The sequence below is a fragment of the Malaclemys terrapin genome, chromosome 4, assembly GCF_027887155.1.
Source record: "Malaclemys terrapin pileata isolate rMalTer1 chromosome 4, rMalTer1.hap1, whole genome shotgun sequence".
Classification (NCBI taxonomy): Eukaryota; Metazoa; Chordata; order Testudines; family Emydidae; genus Malaclemys; species Malaclemys terrapin.
The window spans coordinates 125,405,729-125,429,174 of NC_071508.1; the positions used below are offsets into that span (position 1 = coordinate 125,405,729).

Genomic DNA, 23,446 nt, shown 5'->3' on the forward strand with positions numbered 1-23,446 from the left:
AAATACCCTAACTTCTTTAACTGCAGGCTCCCAACAAAAACAAGATGGGGCAGTTGATTCTTGCCTGAAGCTGCAGTAATTTCATGCTTACAGCATGTATATTAAGAGGCTGTCTTGTGGTTAACACACAGGACCAGCAAACAGAAGATCCATGTTCTATTCCTAGCTCAGTCCCAGATTTTTTTGCATATTCTTGGCCAACCTCTTTTGTGCCTCCATTTCCCCCTTTCTAAAATGGGACAATGACATTTACCTAGTGTAAAAGGGGGCGTGAGGCTTAATCCACTAATGTTTATGAAGTGCTTTGTGATTCTTGGAATAAAAGCACTACAGAAGTTGTGAGCATTATAATTAGGGCCCTACCCAATTCAGGGCCATGAAAAACGCGTCACGGACCGTGAAATCTGGTCTCCCCCCATGATATCTGGTCTTTCGTGTGCTTTTACCCTATATTATACAGATTCCACCAGGGAGACCAGTGTTTCTCAAATTGGGGGTCCTAATGCAAAAGGGAATTGCAGGGGGTTCACAAAGTTATTTTAGGGGGGTCGCGATATTGCCACCTTTACTTCTACGCTGCCTTCAGAGCTGGGCAGCCGGAGAGTGGCGGCTGCTGACTGAGGGCCCAGCTCTGCAGGCAGCAGCACAGAAGTAAGGGTGGCAATACCATACCAGTCCATCCTTACTTCTGCGCTGCTGCTAGCGGCGGCTCTGCCTTCAGAGCTCTGCTCCTGGCCAGCAGCCACCATTTTCCAGCTGCCCAGCTCTGAAGGCAGTGCAGCCACCAGCAGCAGCACAGAAGTAAGGGTAGCAGTACCACAACTCCCTCTACAATAACCTTACGACCCCTCCCCCACTCCTTTTTGGGTCAGGACCCCTACCATTACAACATTGTGAAATTTCAGATTTGAATAGCTGAAATCATGACATTTACAATTTTTTAAATCCTATGACCGTGAAATTGACCAAAATAGACAGTGAATGTGGTAGGGCCCTAATTATAAGCTCTACTTTGACTCTAATACATCCCCTTTTCATGTCAAATACATCTCTTTTAAACTGGTTCATAGGCATGGACTCACAACAGATGTATTGTGAAGGGGTGTATGCTGGCATCTTGCAATGGCGCATGGAGAGTAATAACCACTGGCATACCAGACAGCCTGCTTGCATACTGGAAGTGGCATTCAACCCAGGTAACACAGACACTGGTTAAAAGGGGGAATCACCTACAGTACTGGCCTGGGACTCAAGCTATGTGGGTTCAATTCCCAGCTCAACCATAGACTACCTGTGTTACACTGGGCAACTTGCTGAATCTCTTTGTGCCTCAGGTAGTCCCCCAATCTGTGAAATGATGATAATAATACTGCCTTTGTTGCATCAACTGAGACTGTAAACTCCTTGAGGCAGGAATTGTCTCTTATGCTTGTTCAGTGCCTCATACAATAGGGCCCCAATTTTGGTTGGGATCTCTAGGCACTACTTTAATAATATTTTATTAATCCACATGGTTTAATGGAAGAGTGACTGCAAGCTGTCTTTTTTCACACAGGTTTGAATTGTATTTGACATCAGTTCCTGCAGGGATTTTCTTGTTTGTTTGTTTCTTCCTACCAGAGGTATTTATTGATGCTATGAGGCAATCTATGGCAATGTATAATTTTAGGCTTTCCTGCTTGACAATCTCGGCTCAAATAAATAATGTTGACAATTTCAAATTAAGGACCTGGGAGCTCTGCCTGAGCAAGGATTGTGGGGATCAGGCACTTGATTTTTTAAAAGCAAGTGTGTGTTAGAAATCTGGGCTCTAACTTTTATATTAATTTTTGTGACCCTGCCTGACACCACCTTTTGCAGCCTCATCAAATAAGCCCTTTTTGTTAATCTTTATGTGCCCCTCTTTTGCCTCTGCCTAGCAATGCACAGTACTTCTACTGTTACAGCTCCTGGCCTTTCACACAGGCCTCGGGGCCTTGAAATGTTGTCAGCTTGTAGCAAAGGGCATGTATTTTATAGAACCTTCGTAGAGCAGAAACGTTTTCAATAATGAATACTTCACAGCACTACAGTAGAAAACCCTTGGATATACAAACAGTTTTAGTAATACATTATAATAAGTTTCCAGTTAAAAATACTTTACTTTTGTTATTTATTATCTGGCATCTTAAAGCATGTTTTACAGCTATTTAAAATCATGAAATTGTGAGCCAAAGCCTGCACACCTTATTCAAGGCCAAGTATTGCTTGCCTTTCTCATGTGAATACTCTCATTGAAGTCAATAGGAGTTTTGTGTAAAAGTTATAGGCCCAGCCCTACTCACATGAGTAGACCAAATGAAGTCAGTGGTACTATTGTATGGGTAAGAATTACTCACATCACATGAGCAAAGGCTGCAGGATTGAGCCCCAATGTGCTTGGTAGAAACTGGTTATATGTATTGTCTGTTTAAAAAAAAAAAAAAAAAACAATGTATTTTATAACATAAAGGGTATTATAAAATGCATTGTTGATTAATTTAAAATATAGCAGCATATAATAATGATTTCATAAAAAATAATATATCAGACCAAATTCTGTTGTCATTTACCCTGGTGTTAATCTGCAGTAACTCCATTGAAATCAGTGGTGTAGCAGAAAGCCAAATTTGGCATATCATTCCTAAACAGAACCTTAATATTAAATTTTACTTGGGATTTCTTTTTTTGTCACAGTGTGTAGAAAAAAATAGCACTTTCTTTGTGTTCTTTTTAAATTAAAGGAATCGTGCTGTTTTATTGAGGTTAAAAAAAAAGTGAAGTTATATGAAAAAAATAAATGTATTTTCTGATCAAATTGACTATGGGATACAAAGCAAGCTGCCATCTGAAGTCTTTTGAAACACTGACCCAAATTTTACTCTCGGTCACACCAGTTCTAATCCAGATTAACTCCACTGTGTAACTGATATTAGATTCTGGCCTTTCTATGAAAATTATAGAGCTACAGTATACTAAAAATAGTGGGGTCAAAGCGATAATCCTCTGTAGAAAAGGAGAATGCTAACAAATATCTATCAATCAGGCAACACATGCCATTTTTCAAAATGCTAATAAAAAGATTAATAGCACTGCTTTGACATCCTAAAGCCTTTTGGAAACTCTTCCTATTAAAAACACATTATAAATCATTTTTAGAGAGAAAGCAAGTCCTATTTAATCAAATAAATTACAATGGAATCTTGATAACATTTAATGAAACTTAATGTGTTTAGAATAATTGTAACTGTTGCTAAATTAGTCAGTTCTGTATGCCTCTTTACAAACTGCATTACTTTGGAAGCTTAACAGAGGATTGGAATTAGCAAAATAAGACTATTCATTCACCTCATTTCTGCTCATCTTGGATCCAGTCCTACTCCCAGTGAAGACAATGGCAAAACTCCCAGAGACCACAAGAAGATGAGGAGACACTTTGTTTGATAGGAACACATAATGGAAGGCCTGATTCAAACCCCATGGAAGTCAATGGAGAACTCCCATTAATATCAATGGGTTTTGGATCAGGCCCATATTGAGTAAAAGTCCACAAAAGAAGAGTCACAAAACATTCGAGGGAGCCGAGCCTGCATTGGTTCCATGATGTGCAAACAGGCACAGAATGGAGTTTTGCCTTGCCTAAACTATGGTGCGTAAACAGATATTGCAGATGGCCATGGAGAATCCTGCACATGTTTTGAGCTACATCCCACACCCGCTACAAATACCAGATAAGCGTAGAGGATCTTGGGCATGACTGGGGGCAGAGGATGGATGTGTCTGGACAGAACCAAGCATATATTTTTCATCTGAAATCAAATGTACTAAAACCAACCAAAAAACAGCAGTGAAAAACTCTGTCTGTAACAAGATGCAGAGAAACTACAGCCCAATGGGAAGAAGTCCTGGGTTCTAATCCCAGCTCTGCCATTGCTATGGTTGCTTTGTGGCCTTGAGCAAGTCACTTAATCACTCTGTGCCTCCATTTTTCCATCTGTAAAGCAGGCATAACAGCAGTGAGCCATCTCAGTGGGGCACTGTGAGGATTGTTAAAACATTACTTTGAACACACATAGTTCTATACAAATGCCAAGGCTTGTTATTTGGATCTAGACCAGGATTGGAATTTTTCTGACGTTTGGGGATATGTTCATATCCAGAGTTTTGCTTTCGCTTATCTAAATGGTACTGGGCCAGCACCAAAGTTCTGGAAAGCATTAAAGTTCTGGGTTGGTAGGATCCTTGGGGTTGTGTGGAAAAGTCCCACTGGAAACCAAGAAGCGGGAAAGGTGACAACAATATTTTACCCTTCCAGGAACTCCCACAACTGACATTAAAAAATGCAGTGATACATTCTTTGCCATTATGCACATAATCATTTTGGGGTCTGATGTTCCTCCCACTGAAGTACAAGGGAGAAATTATACATCATATACAGTGAAAATTTTGGCATCCAAATTCCTCCCACATATTTCAATGGGAGGAAGGAATTAAATGCCAAAACTCAAAATGAGCATCCTGGACATATCCCTCAAAACCATAACTCATTCCATGGCACGGCACTCATTGTACACTCGCACTGACCTCCATCCCACGCGACACAAACCCAGCAGTCGCCCTCCAATTACCAAGATAAATTATTGTTATTTAAAATTCTGACTGTGAAATTGATATTATGGCAGAGTTTATGTAGGTAAAAAAAGTGTAATCCATTATTTAAGATTCCTCCTACTCTATTTATTTGTGGAGTTCTCTTTACCAGAGTTTTGTCTTAGAGAAACTGGTGTCACTCACACACTGGACATCAGTAGGTTGAGAACACAGAATAACATAGGGTAGATATTTGTGAGGGCCTTTATCTGATCTTCATGTTTGTGTGCACAAAACTGTGCATGTTTGCGCCCTCCTATCACCTGCCCTTTAAATCATGCACTCACGTGTGTTAAAATTTGCACTCACAAAGCTCATCAGGACAAGTGCAGATGCAAATTTTAATGCTAGCATGCACAGATGTTAGATATTGGTTGCGCCTATTAAGACTGATCTTTGAAAACGTAGGCCCATATAGCTTTGATTAGAAGCTGCACCAATAAGTTTTAATAGAAGCTTTTATTGTTAAAGCAGGGGGAGAAAGCATAGCATGTGTAAGCCCCAGAATGTACAACTGGGTTCTACATCTGAAACCTTATCCTTAACTCAATACCACTTTGGCTTATATTTGCCTCATGGTACTTCAATGTTACAGTAGTCTATTATTTATTATTAGTAATTATTTGTACTGCAGTAGCACCTTGGAGCACCAGTAATGGACCAAACCCCCACCGTGTTTCTCAACCTGTTCCAGGTGGCGGCCCCTTATTCAAAGTCAAAAAATTTTCACAATCCCCTTACACTTACTATAAAGTAAGAGTAAAAATGTATCAATGATAACAATGATCAGCCTATAGAATTTGTGTGTGTGTGTTTTGGGATGTTGACAGAGAATACTTCAAGGGTACCAGTGTGTGGAAAGCCAGGAATAAATTTTTCTTTGCTTTAGATTGTCATACAATTGTCTACACCTTGTGACCCCCGATTACCTTTTTGTGATGCCCCCCAGAGGGTCACAACTCATTGGATTTAGAAACACTGTGCTAGACACTGTAGTATGTATTTTCCTTAGCCATGCTACTTTATGCTGTGATCACATCAGATTTCACAAGCTAAGGAAGGTATGGTCAGGTCAGAATCTGGATGGGAGACCTCCAGGTGCAGGACGAAGTGGTGATGCTGGTTCAGTAGATGATGCTTTTCTCTCTGAGTTTGCATTTAACCAATGGCAGCTACAATACTGCTGCCAGTACCATTTTTCAGGTGAGATTTAAGCCCCCTTCTTTCCAAATAACAAATTTTAATCTCTACCTGCACATAGAAAATGTTCATAGAATCCCATCATTCATCCCACCATTGCAACTTCTTATTACACAAATAATCCTCACTCACATAAGTGATTCCCACTAGCTTTAATGGTATTGCCCACATGACTGAGGATTTCTCATGAGATGAAGGATTTTAGGATGAGGATCGTAGTTCCTGCTTTTTCTCCCATTGAAGTCAAAGAGAACTTTGCCATTGATTTCAGTGGGAGCAGGATCTGGCCATAGAGCTATTGATAAAAAGAAATACAGTAATCCTCTACTCTAAGGTAATATCTACAAAGGTGCTGAGCATCTGTCACTACCACTGACATCAATGGGACTTTCAGGTGCTCAGCACTTCTGAAAACAAGGTCACCCTCATTTAGGTGCCTAAATACAACATAAAATGCCTAAGTTTAAGCACTCAGGGTTTAAAATAAAAAATCTCAGCAAATGATTCACAAATGAAAGTGTAGATCAAATAAAATGTATGTTGCTATTTTATTTTTATTTTTTAACTATTTGGTTTATTTTGGGGATTACATATTCTTGAATTTCCTGTGTCTCGTTTATTTCAGTGTTGGTCTGAGGCAGATGGTATAATTTTCCTTTAAACAGCATGGAACATCTGGAAGCTGGGCTATATGTGTCACAGGTTTGTGTTTTCTTATTTTTATGGGACCAAACTCCTCGAGGGATCACCCAAAATCCACATCATGTTCTTGGGTACAGATGTTTACCAAGAGATCATTACCCTAGCAAATATATTTATATCAACACATGTTGGCAGTTGCCTTCCTACCAGCTCCACATCAGAGGAGGGTGAATTTCTCCACCACAGGGATAGAATAACGTGCATGGGTAAAATGAACCTCACTGAAGTGGTTTTGGGACAGAAGGAATTAAATGCGCTAGGCACTGCACAAAACAGTCTTCTTGGCCAAATCAAACCCCTTTCTGCAGCTCTACTATCTGAGATGAGAAAGATGTGGATTTGAGTTTAAGCACACTTTGGAGTTTGGAGGAATCCATGAGTTAAATGCTGCAGCCCACAACCAACTTCTTTAAAGTTTCTTTTCAGAGATAGCATATAGAGATGTGATGAGGATTTCCCATTAAGCAGAGAATACACATAGCTCCATCTAGAGTAATCTTTAACACTAGATTTAAAGCACACACATATATGCAACAATTATAACTGGAGCCAAATCAAGGAAAAATACATTAAATGATCATTCTGAATTCACTCCAAACTGTCTGATTCAATCAGACCTGATTAACCCTGTGTTTAGATTTTCTGAGTGTCTGGAGATAAGAATAACTGAAGTGGTAGCTAAATCTATTGTATGCATGCATACTGCATATTACTGTATCACTAGTTATTGTTTATCTAAAGTTATCTCCCCTCACACACACACAAGTTTACAAACTGATTTAGAATAATTGGGTGTGACTGCAAAATAAACAGAAATCTAGTCACTGGAGAAGTCTCCAGGCAGAAAAGAACAGGGTCACTTCTGTAAATTTGTGGTGTCACTGAAAATACACAAAGATATATAGGATGGAAACCAGAAATGAAGTGAAATGCACTACAGCTATAACATATCTGTGCATATATTGTACTGATACCACATAGATACAGTAGCTTCATATTTCTCTCTTTTCTCTTACCTCTCTGAGTTCAAGGTGCCACTGAATGTTGTTCTTTCACTGTGAAATTCCATTTGTCCTTGAAGCAGGGAGATTCTTCTCCTGCACATGCCAAGATTCTATTCAGCTAAGAGCCAGTTTCTCGGGCTTGTTAATGTTTCTGAGGATGGTAATAAAGGAATAATAATAAATAACTGGAAACAAAAATATGGACCAAATTCTGCCACAAAGACCTGCCACAAATGGACACATGCATGTACTGCCAAAGTGCACCCATCTTCTAGCCATCAGCTGACACCCACACTCCGCTTAGAACAGATTGTTCCTTCTAGAAGTATTAATAATCTACATAGGAGGCTGTGAATAGCAACAAGGTCAGGAGGTGTCTTCACAATGGTACAGTCCTCAATGGGGTTTAGGGTGACCAGATGTCCTGATTTTATAGGGACAGTCATGATATTTGGGGCTTTGTCTTATATAGGCACCTATTACCCCCAACCACTGTCCTGATTTTTCACACGTGCTGTCTGGTCACCCTAATGGGGCTACTCACAATGCAGAACGCTGAGCAGGTGTGCAAGGCTTCATAGGATCAAAACTTTTGGCAATAAGCTCTTCGGAGCAGAGATCTCCTCTTTGTGTTTGTTCTGCTTAACTGTACAGACATGCTTTTGGGCACTTCATACATGTAAATAATTTATAATAATACATCAAAGAGTTTCAACACTGGTACTTACCTAATATTTATTTGGTTGTCACCTTCTTCCACTTAGGAACACAAATAGCTCATTAATCCTCACAATACATTTATGGAGCAAGTAACTATTATCCTACCTATTTTTCAGTCCTGTGTTCTGACTACTAGACCATGGACAAGCTTCTGGTCTCTGCTAAGGCTGTTCTGTGTTAACCACTTTCTTGGTGATTTCTCTGGTGTGGGAGAATCCCCAATAGATGTATGGCTCCCATTTCCTGCTGCGCCTGGTGGAGGGGATGTGTTGGGGGCATGGCCAAGAGAGAAGGATAAACTTAGTGAACTGCAACCTCTGGCTTGTTTCCAGATACTCTGTCCTGTGCACCTGGGACCAACTTTGCCCCTGCTCGCTCCAGGACAGGCTTAACAAAAAGCTGGTTCACAGCAACCTTTATAACATCCCCATTCCATACCTCAGAGCTGCACCAAGTGCAGCATGCCCAATCCAAAGGATTTTGCCCTTTTATGTCTCGTTCATTATTAGCAATTATTTTGCTCAACAATAGAGCAGCCCTATAGCTAATGATCCTAATTTTTACACAGATAAAATACCCTGTTGATTTTTGGGCAAAGTGCACATGCCTCTTCATGAGATTATAAACCAATGTTCTAAATGATTGTTCTGAGGTTGCAGTTCAGCTCAGCATGTGCCATGGAGTGGGTTATCTGCCCTACCACAGTGGAACATTATATCTTGTAATTTTTTATAGAGAGCAGTTGACAAGCCAGCAAAAATGGCATCATATTAATGAAATTTACAACAGTGGAATGACCATATTTAACTTGACATCAATGATTATATAAGAGTATGATGACTGTTCACTGGATCAGTCAATGGATGGTAACACCACTGAGGGAATGCTGTGTTTTGGTTGCAAATATTAATATGCAAGAAAGAAAAAAGTTATATTGGGGTGGGGGAACCTTATATACAGGACTGGAGTTTGCAAAACTCATTCACCAAGTTTTGTTTTCATAGCCTGGGATAAGCCAATCCAAGAAGTGCCCTCCCCATGTCCCTCCCTCATTCCAAATAATTAACCCCTTAATCCCAACACATTGCCTTAGCAGCATGTCATGAACATGTCAGAGATCAAAGACTTGCAGGCTCTCGTTGTGATGTAGCTTTTTGATTCGTAGGTGTGAGGATACGAGAGTCCTGAACCCCGGACCTGTGTTCCGCTGCCACAGCACCACCCAACAGCTCTTCTAATGACTGGAGAATTGGAGTCCTAAGGCCTTATGCTGCACTAATGGTAGCGCCCTCAGGGATTTGATTAGAGGAGTTCCAGAGCCCCTGACTACGCCGGGTACACAATTTAAACCAGAAGGAGACACAGGAAGTTGTCTGTGTAACAAGTTAGTTCCTGGCTTGCTGCTGCTACAGAACCTGCCTTCCACTACCTGACTTGTTCTCGCCTGTGTTTCCTGCTTTGCTCTTGATTCCTGCCCCTGTTCTCTGGCTCTGATCCTTAGCTTGACTCCTGATTCTGATTCCAGCTCTGACTCTTGGCTTGGGTTAGTGACTTCTGCTCCCGACTCCTGCTCCAACCACTAGGTTTGACTGCCCATGTCCCGGTTATAACAATAGGCCCCCACCCCTCTCCTCAGCTGGGCCTCTTGCTCTTCAACTGGCTCTGCAACTCCTTCCAAATGTTTCTTCAGGCTAAAGCAGCGATCAGCAACCTTTGGAACATGGCCCATCAGGGAAATCCGCTGACACCCCGGGACAGTTTGTTTACCTGCAGCGTCTGCAGGTTCAGCTGATGGCAGCTCCCACTGGCCGTGGATCGTCGTCCCTGGCCAATGGGGGCTGCGGGAAGTGGCATGGGCCGAGAGATGTGCTGGCCGCTGCTTCCCGCAGCCCCCATTGGCCTGAAACGGCGAACCGCCAGCAGATTTCCCTGACAGGCCACATGCCAAAGGTTGCCAATCCCTGGGCTAAAGGATGGCCTTTACTATGTATTAATGATAGAGGAAACCACCCCTTTAGAAGTTATGCTGACACAGTAGTAATAGTTAACACTTAATATCTTTAGATCTCAAAGCAAAGGTGAACAAGCAGAATGGTTTCCATTTTACAGATGGAGAAACTGAGGCACAGAGAACTGAAGTTAGTTGCCTAATTCACACAGAAAATCAGTGAAAAAGCCAGAAATAAAACAAATGTCTTCTCTATTCCCCTATGACTTTCATATGCTACCTCCTTCTAGTCCACGCCTGTATAAAGAAGCCCTCAGGCTAGTAGATGTCTGCTTCATTTTCAAGCCCTGAATCTACAATATTTCACTAGTGCGTAAACTGGAACATTGCCCACTTTTGTTCCTCGTTAGTTTTCTAATCAATTATTTTTTCTTATTATTTATATTTACCATATATGGAACCATATTGTCAGAGATGAAAAAGCCTCACTGGGTGTTTGATCTTGTCCGCAGCAAGCACGGTTCTCCAATAGTCATGCATCATTAACATTAAAGTGATCCTACACTGATTCTTATCTAAATCACTCTTCAGCATCACAGGCAGCATTCTGAATATTTCTTCTGAGAAAAGAGCATCCTCCTGTGTCCTGTGGGTCTTCTATGCAGCCTGACAAGAGCATGCTTGGCATGGAATCCTGACATTTGGATGTCAGACATGTATCCAGGACCTGGCAGAAAGAGCAGGAATTTCTAATCTGGTCATAGGGATTTAGTTATTTATGAATGTAAAGTCCTAGCTGGGGAATCTATGCTACAGTTTATTCAGCTGCAGTGTGGGGGCTTTCCCTGAAGTAAAACAGAAAAATAAAACATGACAACACACAAATAAAATCATATTCACTTTTATACCACAACTTTTACTTTTGGAAGGAAAAGCATAATATTTAAAGGAAAATATTAACAAGTAAAGATCTTGAAATTGAATTGTGTAAATATACTTTAAGCCAAACCCTGCATGCCTCACTCACTCAAGACCCCCCTTAACGATATTGTTATTTCATGTCGCCTACTTCTGTGGGCCAAATCCTGAGGACCTTACTCAGGACCAGATTCTCAGTGCAGTTGCTGGGGAGAAGGAAAGTTGGCTCTAAACACTCATTTGTCCCTTTGACCCTGGGCTAGCAGTGACTACTTTAAATTATACCAAGTGTGGCCATCCACATATATCAGGAAGAGTACCATGAGCTTTGTCCGACTCTCAACAGCACCTCCCTCGCCCTCTAGACAGATGACACAGAGCTGGCTACACTACCCAATGATTCCCCTCGGTTGGAGGTATTCTTGGCCCCACCTTTAGGACAGCAATAGGTCAGCTTTGTGCAGACTCAGCAGTGCTGAAACTAGTACAAAGCAGGTGGAGTTGGGGCCAAGCACCTGTCCCTGAGTTTTTACTTTGAATTGGCTTAAAGCAAAGCTCTGGTCAACTTTGATAGGAGTTTTACCAGAATAGAGAGTGATAAAATAGTGACCAAGGCCCTCAGGTTTGACCCTATATAAGTGAACAGCTTTAGAAACTACTGTATTTTCATATGGGTTTTATTTTTATTTATTTTTGTTATTTTGCAGTTGTCTGGCTTTCATCTAGTCAGGGACAGTAATTTACTTCGGTCAGTAGAGCAGATGTATGAAACTGCAAAGTAATATTAGGCTATTCCTAGGACAGCCACTGCAGATTGATAGGAAATAAGAAATAATCATTCTAGGGAGCCTAACGTCCTACTTCTTGGCCCTTGACGTAAATCCTACCTACACTCTTAACGCAATGTGCTAGGTGACACAGCTCTGTCCCCAGTGATCAGCAGCCCACATTATTAAAATAACACAAGCAATGTGACCATAATCAGTCTCTGTTTCAATGTTTTTTCTGATGTCAGAATAATTCAGATGCCCGGATGGCTGAAGCAGCTGTGCCAATAGATATGTGAGCACAGAAAAACACAGCCGTTTTCCAATTTCTGAAGGCCATTATATATGCCCTGGAGCAACTGATTTACCAATTTTTTTAAGTGCAAAAGTGGTGACTAGTGATATTTACCTTCATACAAGTTACTTTTGTAGAGATTGGCTTCACATGAGCCCTAAGGTCCGAACATTGAGTCTAGTCACTCCCAACCCATGGAAAAACCCTGCTTCACATCAAGGATCTCATTTGCCAACAGTATAGCCTCTGAAAACCTGGTAGAATTTACTGGTTCATATGTGGATTTTGTACCAGTATGACTATTTCAGTTAGGAGTGTGATTTTTTTCTACTGAAATTGTTATACCAGTAAAACTTTTAGTGTGGATGCAGCCATATCAATGTAAAAGTGCTGTATACCTGTTATACCAGTATAAACACATTTATACTGATATAACTGCATCCACACTAGGAGGGTTGTACCATTTTAACTACAACTGTACAGTTAAAGGGGTAAAATATTTGTGTGTAAACAAGGCCTCAGGTATGCAGTAATCAAATGAACATTAAGAAAGGATGTGAGACTCTGTCCCTTCTCAGTTTCCCTGACTGCAGGAATCTGGCCCAAATTTGTTACTCCCCCTATCAAGGATAATGCTCTATTTCCCCATATTTTATTTCAAGATAACCCTTCATTGACATAAATGAGGGATGTTCCAGCCTGATCTAAAGCCTTTGAAATCTATAGAAAGACTCATTGACTTCGAGACTCTGGTACTAGGTCTTATCCTTTTGGCCTGGCTCAAGAAGACAAAAGTGAATAAGCGTCATTGTGAAGGGCTGTCCCCGTGACAGAAGAGCCAACCAGAAAAAAAAGGCGATTGTGATTCACATTTTTAGAACCTGACAGACTACAAAAACCTATAAGAAAGTAACACTGAACGATTAAGACCTAATTAGCAATGTAAACTTGGCTTGGGACTTTCTATATAATGACAGGAATCTCCAAATAAATGGGTACCAAGTTCAATGCCCTTCTAAATCATTACAGCTTCCACAGAAACTGTCACCTAAAAGCTCTTAGGCCATGTCTACATTACAAAGTTGTATAATGTATATGTCACTGTATAGCTGCTGATTCTAGCATGTCACTCGTACACATGCACTCTTGGGTGCTTGCATCAACACTGTGTCTCCTCACGATGCATGGTTGCATCAGCATCAAATGCAGTGCACCACAGGTAGGTACCTCAGTGTGTCCTGTGCTGCCTTATGCAACATTATTGCAGAGCTTTGTGGGATGCCAATGGTTTGCCCAAGGATTTCTGAGAGCTAGGGGTCAAGTCCCCACCATGCCGATTTCTCCAGCCCATCATGACGATCCCAGCTCATAATTTTGGCATTGTTTTTGTAAACTCGCATAGTCCCATGTGCCTCTTCTCAATCTCTGCCTCTCTCTGGCAGAAGCACAAACTCTACACCAGTGTTTCTCAACCTTTTTGATACCAGGGACTGGCTTGCTGCCTTCCTAAACTGCATCAGGGAGATCTCGGACTGGAACCAGTCCACGGACCGGTCGCTGAGAAACACTGTCCCACATAACTCAGGGCAATTCTCGGGAGCATTGCTAGTACAGGATGCACAGTTCTCATGTATTTGCAGAACTTGAATAAGGAGAAAAAATATCATAGAAAACTAGTACGGGAAAGAAGCTTGATCGGTCACCTAGTCCAGTACCCTGCACTTAGATTGGATTTAGTATATAAGGATTAATTCCTGTACAGACTTACCTGAGCTTCCTTCCCCTTCAACTGTGGGGTCAGGTGTTCACTGGGCTTGACTCTGGAGGATTTTATACAGTTCCTGACTCCTGACATGGTTTAAGTCCCTCACACACATACACCTGCTTCCTTCTTCTTCTTGATGGTCACAACAGGGGTCTTCTTAATGGAAAGTTACTCACTTGGGGCTTATTTACTCACTTGAGGATATTGCATTCTTTTGCACACTCTGCACTCTCACTGAGGTTTTGGGTGTGCAAGCAATGCAGGTTTGGGCCCTCATTTTATGATTTTAGTAATGTATTCCTCAAATACAAAACAACATTGTCTGTATCCTATCACTGATCTTTCAATAGTCCAGCCTTCAACCTGGGCTCACTCTCAGATGGCAAAAAGTGTGTGATCATGGCATGAAATGAGTAATTTTCTGTCACCAGGGATAATGCTGCAGCCTTTACACAGGCAAAATTTCCAGACTGAGTTGATGGGAAAACATGGTCTTGGGACTAAAATTCAGCACTGACTATCATTTCCAGTTCTGTTCCCAGCTCTGCAACAGACTTCCGGGGTGGCCTGGAGGAAGTTACAGCTTTTCTGTACTTGCACTTCCCTGTCTGTAAAATGGAATAGATTATAGTTCCCTACCGCAACAGGAGCGTTATGAAGCTTCACTGCAGCATTTATTGTGGCTTTGTCATAAGCTCTGTGTCCTTGGGTGCCTGCCCTGTAGCTGCCCCAGCTAAACTACTGTGATGCTGCATCATTTCTGTTCTCTCTGACCCTCTTAAGAACTTTGCACTGTCCAAAAGCATGCAAAACAAAATTCCCTTGCTGGGGTCCTACTTTATTAAACAGAAATAATCTTGAACTAAAGTCTCTCTGTTGGACTACAGGGTTGCACAGCCCTTCTCCTTGGCACCCGTAGTCTCAGGAAGCACCTCTGCCTTAGAAGAGCTTCTCTTTCTATGAGCATCTCCCTGCAACTGAGCCCTGATAGCCTTTTACCAGGCCTGGGTACTCGTTATTCAATTAACTGCTTAGCTAGACTCCTTAAATTAGCTGATAACAGATAGTCTGGGCCCACACACCCCTTAAAGGGACCAGCAACCCTGTGACACTCTGACTAAGGGGTAATACATAGGCACACCACCCCAGGAGTAGCCTGAGAACCAGACTGGGACTCTAATGGTATGTCTACACTGCAATGTAAGCCCCAGAGTTCGAACTCAGGCTCCAGTCTACCCCCCCCCACTCCGCTTCCTTCTACACACAAATCTTGCTCACCCAGGGCTTGGACCCAGGGTCCTAGGACCCCACAAGGTGGAGAGGGTCCAAGCCTGAGTCAAGCCGGAACACAGGGTTCAAGCCCTACTGCTTTGCAGTGCAGACGCAGCCCCACTGAACTCATGCTCTGGGGGTCCACCAAAATGTATCCTGCAATCCCATGATCTGACCTTCTTTGTCCTCTGGACAGTCAAGTTTGGTGGATAGTCAAGTTTTCTCACACTGCAGCACAAACAAATAGGGTTACCATATTTTAATTTAAAAAAAGGAGGACACTCCATGGGCCCCGCCCCCAGTCCCGCCCCTTCCCCAAAGTCCCCGCCCCAACTCTGCCCCCTCCCCTGAACGCTCCGCCACCCTGCTCCTCCCCCTCCCCTGCTTCCCGCGAATCAAATGTTCGCAGGAAGCCTGAAACAGGGAGGCAGCAGATAAGCTGGGGCTGGGGCGGGGCACAGCACGGCCCAGTCCGGCCCCCCCGGCCGAGCGGCTCCCTCTGGTGGCCGGCCGGCCCAGGCCAAGAGGCTCTGGCCCCAGCGTCTCCCACCCGGCTTGGCTCTGGCCCTGGGGCGCCGGCCCTGGTTTCGGCTGAGCGGCTCCGGCCTGCCCTGGCCCCGGTGGCCCCAGCCGAGCACCGCCGGACCCAGCGGCCCCGGCCCCTGGCCGAGCGGCACTAGCCCTAGCGGCTCTGGCCGGGACCCAAGCCCCATGACCCCTCCCTCCCTATTTTCCCAGACATGTCCGGCTTTTGGGGATTTCCTCCCGGACGGGGATTTGAGGCCCAAAAAGCCGGACATGTCCAGGAAAATCAGGACATATGGTAACCCTAGAACAAAGGGCTAGGCAGCCACATTTTGGGAGGGCTCTAGGGAGTCCGGGTGGCTGGACGCTTAATATGGTGTAGATGTTGAAGCCCCAGATTGGGTCCCAGGGTTCAACAATTCCTAACCTGAAGTTACAAATGAATGTAGAAGCTCAAGCTCTAGTTTAACAAACCCAGGGTCTGCTAATTTGAGTTCTACTAACCCTGGGCTTACATTGCAGTGTAGACACATCCGGAGTCACCATCTGGCTCCTGGTTCCCCACTTCTTCTGGGGGAGAAGGAATCTGCACCAGCCCTAAACGTGACACAGATTACTTCCCTGGTATGCCAGCTTGGCTGTGATAGCAAACATATAGATACGGTAGAGTCAAGGCTCCACCCACATGCACAGGAAGGGGAAGAGCAGTCCTTTGGAGGCTGCTGTACCTGTCTGCATTGCTCCATGCAAGGAGCCTAGCCCATGCAGAGGAGTAAGGGGGTTCCTTATGCTGCCTTCTTCCCTGGTACAGGACTCCTGTATCAGGGAAGGCGGCAGCAGGAGGGTAGCCAGGGTCACAATCTGGCCCTGAATGTTAGCAAAGCACTTTAAGATTACTTTATGACAGGTGCTAGAAAAATCTCTGAAGACAGAGAGCAGTCAAGAGAATTATTCTAATCCTTACTAATATTACAAATAAACACACACACACTTTTCTGGATATTCAAGGTCTGAATTTTGTGCCTTGGGCCCATTTCTAGTAAACGTGGTTTAAAAGAAAGTGACGAGCAATTTTCCATGACAGTCTTTAATGTTGCATGTATAGGCAACAGATTTTTGTGGTGTACTAATTAGCTAATGATCCAAATACTCAATTAGAACATATATATGCAACTGTAGCACAAAAATATCTGCACATGCAAGCACTCAGGCACAATTTTAGAGACCATAAGAATGGACATACTGGCTCAGAGCAATGTTCCATCTAGACCGGTATCCTATCTACCTTAAAATGCTGCAATTTTTCTAAAACTTCCACTACTTCAAATGTGTCTTTGTTTCATAAGTCATTTGTAAAACAAAGCTAATACAGTTTATGTTTCCGGGATCCAGTTAAGGTGATGCTTTGAACTCAAATACTAGTGAAAATATAAAGTAGGGTTAAGATTCTCAGATGGTGTCATTTGATTTGCACCAGCTGAGAATCTAGCTTGTACTTTCTAACACTGATTACCACAATGATTAAAAAACATTCCCATCACTTAAAACTCAGATGATGAATATGCTAACAGAGCATGGATTAGATTATATATATATCAGAGAGATATATCAGAGAAGTCAGAGTTGGAAAAGACCTATTAGATGACCTAAACCATCTCCATTCAGCATAATGCTTCCATATTGTACCTTTACTAGAGTTTGCTCCATTCTAGTCTTAAATGTCCCCTGCAAGAATATTCCACTCCTGAACACATCTCATCATCAAGAAGTTTGTCTTGACATTTGGTCTACATTTTCCTTTTCTTAATGTTATCTGATTATTTCTATCCATGCTTAGTACTGTCTGAAATAATTCTCCGCCCTCCACGATGGTGCCAAGCTTGAAAAATAGCAACCTGTCTATACCATTATTCAAAAAAGGGGGAAAGGGGAAATAGGGGAAGCAGCAACACATCCCTGACCCCTTTATATGCCATCTCCCTTAATAACAAAGTATTAATTTCCTTTTTGATTATTTTTATTGTCTGATGAAAATTATTAGAAATTATTTAAATTTAATAGGTCAGGGAGAAAGGATAGTGTTGTAACAAAAACATGAGATGTGGGCACTGACTGTGAACTAACCTACACTGGTGTAAATCATGAGTGACTTCATTAAAGTTAAAGGAGTCCACCAGTGTAAGCGTCCCCATCTTGGCTACACTATGACTTGGCCTGCATCTTAATAAATGTTAACAGGACTTTTCAGTTATGTCAGACTAATTTCATTGAGCCAACATAGTGTATGTCTACACTACAGTGGCACAGCTACTGCGCTCCAGATGTGCCACTGTAGTGTAAACACTTCCTGCAGTGACGGAAGGAGTTTTTCCTATGCTGTAGTAAATCTACCTCTCCAAGGGACAGTAGCTGGGTCAATGAAAGAACTATTCTGTTGATCTAGCTGCATCTACAGTGGGGGTTAGGTCAATATAACCATGTTGCACAGGGCGCAAAATTGTTCACAGCCCTGAGGATGTAACTAGGGTGATGTCATTTTTTTGTGTAGATCAGGTCAAAATTGAAAGCAGCCTTTTTGCTCATCAAGGTAAGGCTTAAGTGAGATCAGGCTCTATTTTTGGGTCTGCCACAGACTTCCTGTGTTATTCTGAGTAAGTCACTTAACCACGGTGGGTGGGATTCACAGAGATATTTAGACACCTAACTCCCGGGAATTATATCCTGCCTCATGTGCCTCACTCTTCCCCATCCTGACCGTGCAAGTCTTGCCTAATTGATGTTTGTAAAGCAATTTGAGATCCTTGGGTTTAGTCACACTCTTAGATATGTGAGCATCATTCCCATTAACTTTGATGGGATTATGCCCATATATATCAGGGAGGGAACAGAGGGAGAAGTGCAAAGTACTAATTAGTATATTTGTATGAATATAGGACCTAATTATCTATCTCCCTGATGTACTATCCCATCATTTGTTAGTGCTCCACAGAGCTAAATTATATTTGCAGTTATACCGGTATGACTCTGGAGTAACTCCTTCTCAGTCAATGTAACTGAAAACAGAATGTGCCTTTCTGTGCAGGTATTTAGAGCTTCCATGGTACTCACTTGTATCCTGCAGCAAGAGATTCAGATCCCTCACGTTTTAATTAGCTACTACATCAATAGAAAATGCAGGTTCTCTGAACTGGTGCAAAACTGTCTTGTTAATTTGTGGAGTTTCCACTATAATATACAGGAAAGAGTGAGATTAAAACATTTAGGGTCAAATCTTGACTACTCTACTTAGAAGAATTTAAAGGGGACCTACAGAGAATTTTTTAAAATTGATCTTTTTCTAAACTCCTTTATTATTAGGCTTTGCAAAATTCATTTTTTTATATAATTTTGATGAATAATATCTGTTATGAACATTTTTCAATTTTTACCATTTAAATTTTCACGGTCACACACAACCAATTTAAATTTTCACAATTGTAGGAAATTATGGGGAGAGTCAGACAATAATTTAATGACAGTGGATGCTGAGATTGAAAAAGTTAAAGCTTTATAACTGCTACAATACAAACTGTCAACATCACATTAAAATATACAAAGTAAATATCCCAAATCAAACTCTAATAAGTTCACAAGCAGTATTTTTCTTACTTTGCCTATCTTTTCCATTTCAATTATTATCAATGGAACTATTTTTATCAGTTTGTGTACGTATGGTAAAGTCAAGATTTACTGTTAAAACGTTACAATCTAATCCTTCCAAGCCTATTTGCAATGCATAAAGAGGCTCTGAAAGGTGTTTTGTTCTTAAGATCACACAGACACACTTGTTTTTTCCTTACAAATAGCAGGAATATTAATTTTGATCGCTCCTAGTTTTGCTGGAGGCCATGCTGGATGTCTCAGAGGAGAAATATCGTTTGTGCTTATCACTGAAAGCTGTTAAACAAAACATAAAGGGCCAGATTCTGCCACTCCCACTTACATCTTTCTCCAAGCGTTGTGCCATCCAAGTCAATGCAACTATTCATGGAGTAAGATACTATTCAACATGAGTAAGAATTGGGACCAAGGAGTGTTAAGGAGTTTGACTAAAAAAGTTTCCATCCCTCTTAATTGCTCAGCCATTCACAATCTTGATTCTTGTGATACCCTCATTTCACTAGTTCTCCAGCAATCAGTCTTGCAGGCTAAACAAGATTTTCTGCTGTAAAAACATGGCTACGAAATAAACTTTTCAGGCTTTCTTTACACATAATAAAGAAGAAAAAGTCTCCCTTCTTAGAAGTCACCTTTAAGAATGTAACCCACATGGTTTAGTTCAGGAGTTAAACTGACTTTCAATTAAATTTTTTAATAATATTTATGCTATTAACTTTAATGAAAGTATTCACATGGATGAAGTTAAACATGTGTATTGGTGTTTGAAGGATCAAGCCTATAGTAACTACATTTTAGTACCCTCTCTTGTCAAGAGGTAGCAAGCCATTTTAATAAAATACATATTTTTTAAAAGGCATACTTTACCCATTCAAAATCATTTTTACTCCCAAACTAACACCAATAACAAGTTGTCAGTGGACTGGTTACATACGTAAAGTTAAGACAGTGCATAAATGTTTACAAAATCAAGGCTATACTACCTTTTCCTCTATATCTCACTATTACATGCAGCATGAACATGTCCACTAAAACATAATACTGGCTAAATATATGGAGGAGGGGGGGGGAATTAAGCATCCATCCAATGAGGCTTCCTGCATATACCTTACCAAAAAACACCTCCCCACACATAAACCACCACTTCCCACATTTTGGAACCTAGTTTCAGTGATGCGGAGCTGTACATTCACTACCATTTTACATAGGTAATGTACATGTCTGGTGTGTTATTGCTGCGCTTTTAGAAGCATAACATTAGCTCTGCACACACATACTAGCGTCTGCATTGATGGGGAAGCATCAGTTGGGAAATGGTACCCCCTTTGCTTCTTCTCTTCAGTGGGAAAGCAGGATCGGCTTCTCCTCTTCTCTAGGGGTGGTTAGACAGTAATCAATCCACTGCGGACTGGGTCATGTGAGGCCACTCCTATTTCTTTTCTTCCCTGTGGGATGGGGGCTACTCTGGCATCTCACCAGAGGGGAAAGAGGTGTTGGGTTCATCCAAAGGGGAGTGCAAGAGCACCAGGAATCTTGTCTTTACTGGCAATTTTTGGGAAATCGCCAACTCTTGCACGAACACAGCAGAGCTGCACCATGCTACTTCTACAGTGGGAGATTTAAATAAACTCTGATATAAAGGAAGCCATGAAGGAACACACATAGGAAAACTGGATGTACCATGAATGGAGGGAGATGTTTGAGCACAGGTGTCTATACTATCCTTGCCCACCTCCACCCCCTGCTACAATTACCCACTGTTGCCATCACCTGGACAGCTGCACCAGTGGGAGCAATGGTGGGACTACCAGCTCACACGAGTGCCTTATCTACACTAGCGGGTCTACCATTGCTATCTCCAGTGGAGCTGAACTGGTGGTAGCAATGCTTGGAACTTTAGAGGGAAAAGATCTTTTCTAAACAAGGGTACAGAAGGGGAAGCATGTATGGGTGGGAGATGACTGTGTGACTCAACAGCGATGAGGACAGTGGGGCTGAGTGTCTCAAGTAGCAGGCATAGGGGACATGAACACAAATGGACGTGACCTTAAGGGGCAGAGTGGAAGTCTCCACTGTGAGGCATGCATAAACTGAGCAACACAAGGAGATTAGGAAGCCACTGTAGACCAAATATGATTCTGTTGCCTTAGTGGGGTAAAGAGCAACTAGCACCTTCCTACCAAATATCCCCTAGATCAGTTCATAACTCCTCTTGTTTGTGACTTATTTGAGTTGTATCAATAGCAATATCAGTATAGTGAGATAGCTCTCATAAATGGGGATCATCAAAGACAAACTGGTTGGAAACTCAAAGGAGCATCTCTCTCCAGAAAGCAAGAGAGAGGGGAGCTGGGAAATCAAACAACAAAGGGGAGGCTACATTTACTTTACCTGAAAATATTTCCTAGTGCTATCTCTTCTAGCTCCACTGTGGTTTGTGAGAGTACAGAGGAGCGGAGAGAATGGATTTACAAATATTGCATTACAAAACATGACGCCATTGGCAGAATAAAGGATCAAATCACTATTATATGCAGTGTCGTTGTAGCCCTGAGGTCCCAGGATAAGTAGTTGGTCCAATAAGAGACATTACCTCACCCACCTTGTCTCTCTGATCGCTTTTAGTCGGTCAGCTCTGGTGAAGCCATGACAAGTAACCCGGCCTGAGCTGAAGTTTTCTCCTGGTTGCTCTGCAGCTCTCAGCCAGCCCCGCAGGCTGCCAGCTCTCCAGGTGCTCGTCCCGCCCACTTCCCCCAGGCTCGCGGGACACGTTACTCAATGAACCAAGGGGCCCTCCTCATCCACAGGCGCTGGAAATGGGGCGCTTCGGAGCGGGGCCGTCACACCTGCTGCCCCTGCCAGGACACGAGCCCTAGCGCCAGGCGTGCCCCGGCTCCTCGCACCTGCGAGCGGCGCTGGCGGAGGCTAACAGCGGGGGAGAGCCCCGGCCAGCGCATGGCGCACACGAAACAGCCCCTGCAGCGGGGAACGGGCTGGGAACAGGCGCCTCCCGGGGGGGGGTTAGAGCTGCCAGCACGTGGGGCGCCCTGCGGCCGGGCGCAGCTCACCGCGGGGAAGCGGGGCCCACGCGGCCCTGGAGCCACGCTCTACCCCCGTGTCCTTGTCCTCATCGCTGCCCCCACCCAGCCCAGCCCAGCCCTGCCCTGCGGGCGGCCGGGGCAGAGCTCGGCGCGGGGCCCGTTGTGCCGCAGGGTGGGGTGCTGGGCTACTGCCCGCTCTGCTCAGAGCCAGCAGCTGCCGAGGGCTGCGTGGCAAGCGGCGCAGAGCGCGCCCCGCCGCAGTCTGGCCAGGGGCTAGAGTGTAGGGCTGGCTGCAGGCTGCTAAGACGCTGCGCCCCGGCTCACTCAGGCCCGCGGGCCTGTCCGGCCTAACCAAGGCCGCCAGCCTCAGACGCGGTGAGAGCGAGCCAGCCAAACGCGCCCTCCTGGCTGAGCCGACTCCACAAAGCGCTCCCTGGGCCTCCGACCAGCGAGGGGAGCGCTCCCCCCAGGCCCTCATCTGCCCAGGGGCGGGGGCCGTGCCCTATTTACATGCAATGTATTAGCCGGTGTCCCCGCCCTGGGCTCTGGCAGCGGGCAGCTCCTTCTCCTGCCAGCTTGAGGCCAGGCATCAGCGAGCTGCTCTGAAAATGGCCATGCGTTCTTCTGGGGGCTTGCTTGCCCTCCCCTGACTTCCAGAGCAGCACACGCTAGACACCGCAGGCGGGCATTTAACACAGAACCCATTTAAAAACTGATACTAGCGCCTCAGCCTGACCTTAAGCATTAATCACCCTAGTTGAAATATGAGGGCTGGGGGAGCTTTACAGACAAGCTTAGTTACAAAACGATTGCTGGGCGCTCCTTGTAAAGAACCATCAACTTCGGCAATGAATGGTACCGCTTTGGGACGATAGTAACCATTCGTGTAGGAAACCCACCAAACCGTATTCGGAGTTACGGTGCATTTAGACAGTTGCAACCGTTCACAGGTGGATTCTTCCGT

The 23,446-nt window shown here is 43.4% G+C and overlaps 1 protein-coding gene across 1 annotated transcript in view; it reads right to left on the bottom strand.

Annotated features, from left to right (window-relative positions):
- LOC128835325 (alpha-1-antitrypsin-like) overlaps positions 1–23,446 on the bottom strand; it is a 322,484-nt gene that overhangs the window by 107,006 nt on the left and 192,032 nt on the right. The gene's annotated exons all lie outside the window — the stretch shown is intronic.